Genomic DNA, 3672 nt, shown 5'->3' with positions numbered 1-3672 from the left:
GCTCATACAAACCCTAAAGCTTGGATCTAGGTTTCTCTATTGTACATACTTTGAATCCAAGACTATAAACCCTAATTCTAGCATATGGAAATCAGAATTCACATGTTAATAGGTTTAAGAACATACCTTGATTGTTATATAGCAATAACAATCCAATTCCTCCTTGAATTGACCTTGGAAAGCTGAGAGTCACAAGTGTCACTCCTCTAATGGCTTACAAACACCATAAGCAAGTGGAGAAGGTATAAAGAGAGAGGGGGAGGTAGGAATTCGTCCTTAGGACCTCTTGGGAAGGGTTAGACGAATTCCTAAGCCCTAGGGGGTTTATATAGGTGTAAAGATAGAGTTTCAGTCATTATCCTTATCTAGTTGCTTATCCACCAAGCAACCCATAAGATAATCCTTGAATCCTTATCATAGTCGAATTCTAAGTGATTATCACTTCAAATTCGTCCACCATATATATAAGATAATTCTTACCTTATTTTGTAACTATCACATAATTACAATTCAGCCCCTCTAGTTTAATTAATTACACTTGATCACAAAATTAATTCTTAATTAATTATTGACCAATATTAATTAAACAAATATGATTTCTCCTTTAATATATATAACATATTAATAAATCATAATAACCTCTCTCTCTTTATTTATTTATCCAATCAAGTTGCTTTGGTGAAGGCAACCCAAAAGGACCATGCACCATCGGGTCAAGTACATACCAAAATAGTTATGGACTTAGACACTAATCCAACAGTCTCCCACTTGGATAAGTCTAACAAGTATTATGCGTATGACTTCAGATCCCGATCTGCAATCGTAGCTTTCTAAAGCCACTATCAACTCTGATCATATCAAATACGCGTGTCCTTAGATAAGGGATCATATATTCCTCCATTCTAGATATCATATGAGATATGATTTCAAATCATTCTCTTTGTACTATATCTCGATTTCCGATTTATGATGACTGACTAATTGAACAAATCAAATTAGCCCTAGCCCGGCCGAGCATTTACGTTTGTCATCACTAAACCATCGAGGGGCCCAAAGATATCGCTTTTATCCTACTTTGAATAAAAGGAACGGATAAACTTTGATACAATGCTTGCTTGCACTCACCCACCGAATTACACACAATAATATGTTTTATAACACCAAGTTACTGGTGCGTTTACATATTATCAATGTGCAACCGATTTGCAAGATACAACTCACACATCTTGGTTCAAGAATATAAGATGTTATCGTCTCACCAATCACTTGCGATACAATTCATGGAGTGATCCAAGTGAGCGTGGGTTTGATCCAATGCTCAAATCATATTCATAAGCACTCATGAATGTTGCAGCAAACATTTTCTTATGTCTAATGCTCTTCAGACAATCCACACACCAATTCATGACAGTCTTCATTCATATCTACTTCCAACATATGAATGACTGTGGCCTGTTCGAATAATTCGATTATTCTTTATAAACTCAATTATTCTGGAAGTCAAAACATGCAAAGGTGAAACACAAGAATAATACTAATCCCATATGGCCTCAAACCTTTGAGTATAAATAAAACGCCTTTTATTTATCACCATATTGGTTACTCATTATTTGTCGTTTCAGGTAATCAACTTCTTACTTGAATTCCAACACTTGTCGCATGCTCCTAGCATGCACACAATGTTTACCTATGGTTCTTACTTTAGTGAAATAGACAAATTGAACATATTTCCAATCTTTCTCATTTTACAACTCCAAATCCCTTTTCCATAAGTGTAAGAATATCAATTCTTGCTACTTATAGAATATGCTAGATTCTAACACTTTATGCAATGATCCTTTCGTAATGTCACTGCGCCAAAGTCACAAAGACTATTGCCAATGATATTACAAAGTCCTCTATCGGAGATTGTTACAAGACAATTCCATAGATATGATGTCTCTCACTCAAAGTACATTCCTTTGAACATCCTTTTTGTTTCTAATCTAGTCATAGATTTTTTTAATATTCAATTCCCAATATGGATACATTTCCATATTTTCCATATGACAACTTATTCTTAATAGAATCTCATCTATTCGTAATGATGTCGATATGGTCCATCCAATATCATGCTTCCAACTACTCACAAGCGACCAATCCTCGTCGAACTTTGGATTGTCCTTTGATAGTTGTTTAATTATTTTAGTCAAAACCGATTCTAGTCCTTTTTCCCTCTAAATGCGCTAAACATTTGGAAATTTTAGAATGGTTAAACATTAAAGCATTTGCAATCGATCCTATACCCGAAGCGTATGGGACACGACGCATAATGTTTTATTTGTTATGTTCTCAAAATTCGAATTGTGAAGAGGAATGTCGTAATCATAATTGAAATTTTAAGAACACACTATGTACTTTTGACTAAGTTGGTTAACATTTCTCAACCTAATCCTTTAGATTTGAAATGAAGCATAATATTCTCTCCCTTAATTATAGCAAAACAACTTTACAACTCTTTACGACTTTGCAAGGTATAACTCTTGTTTTCTATAATTAATATCGCCAAATTGCAATACTTTCCTTAATAATCGTAAAATCATAAAATTTATGCTCCCACTATCATGATGATTATTATAAAACATAACACTTATGCTCCCACTAGCTTCGACATGTATTCATAAACATCTTGACTTTCAAAAATCCATACTTATTGAATTTTTAAGTTCATGTTTCTAATACTTAGTGCTTTGATAATCTTTTATAAAGGCTTCTTGAACTTATACACCTTTGCCTTAGATAGTTCATATATGTGTCTAAACAATTAAGACTAATTGCCAAACCTCACAATTCAAATCAAGGAAAGGGATACCGTAACCATAATCGAATTCGAGAATGCAATTTTACAATCACTATCTTCTTAAAATCTTTCTTAGTGAAAGCATTTCCTCACAATCATTTTCATGAAGGAGGAAATCTTATGACACTTAGATTTAAACGGTGTATTTGTTCCTATCCATGTGAATTTGTTAAAACCAAAGTTTACGACAAATTCAAACTCATATGGATCGAACTTTCTTGATCTCGATTTCTTTCCTTTATGGTCGCACAACTGCCCACCATGTCTTTCAAGTAGTTAAGCAGCTCACCTTTTCTTATCAATGTACTTTCCATTGATCAAGGTCCTTGCCTTTTATGCATTCAAATGAGAACTCATAGGACTCACATGCATAATTAACTCGATTGGAACGGCATAGAAACAAAATAATGTCAACACGATAGGTTGTAAACCTCAACTCGTGTGCTAGTGATGATCGATAAGGTCTATTTGATTTGTTCTTGAAACCTTTCAAGACCAATAAGACTCCCACTGACTCCTTGACATATAAGATTCTATTTTCAATAACCATTTCTTGACAAAAAATATTCAAGAGTTAGTGTAGCTTTTATCAAAACACTTCATAAATTGGTCCTAGTTGGTCTTTGTCTTATCCATGACATCACAACCTTCCACATTTAATGAATGTTATAAACCTTCTTTATACTTATCACTCAATGTCACAATCTTAACTCTGAGACTTGTTTTGGAACGAAGTATGATTGACTTTTGATTTAACCATTTCTTCAATTCTTGTTTCCTCTTCTTATACATGCAATTGTACTAAGACTCACTTAGAGGATCAATTTAGATAT

Source organism: Lactuca sativa, chromosome 2 (assembly GCF_002870075.4).
Source record: "Lactuca sativa cultivar Salinas chromosome 2, Lsat_Salinas_v11, whole genome shotgun sequence".
Lineage (NCBI taxonomy): Eukaryota > Viridiplantae > Streptophyta > Magnoliopsida > Asterales > Asteraceae > Lactuca > Lactuca sativa.
Note: the sequence above shows the minus strand (reverse complement) of the source record.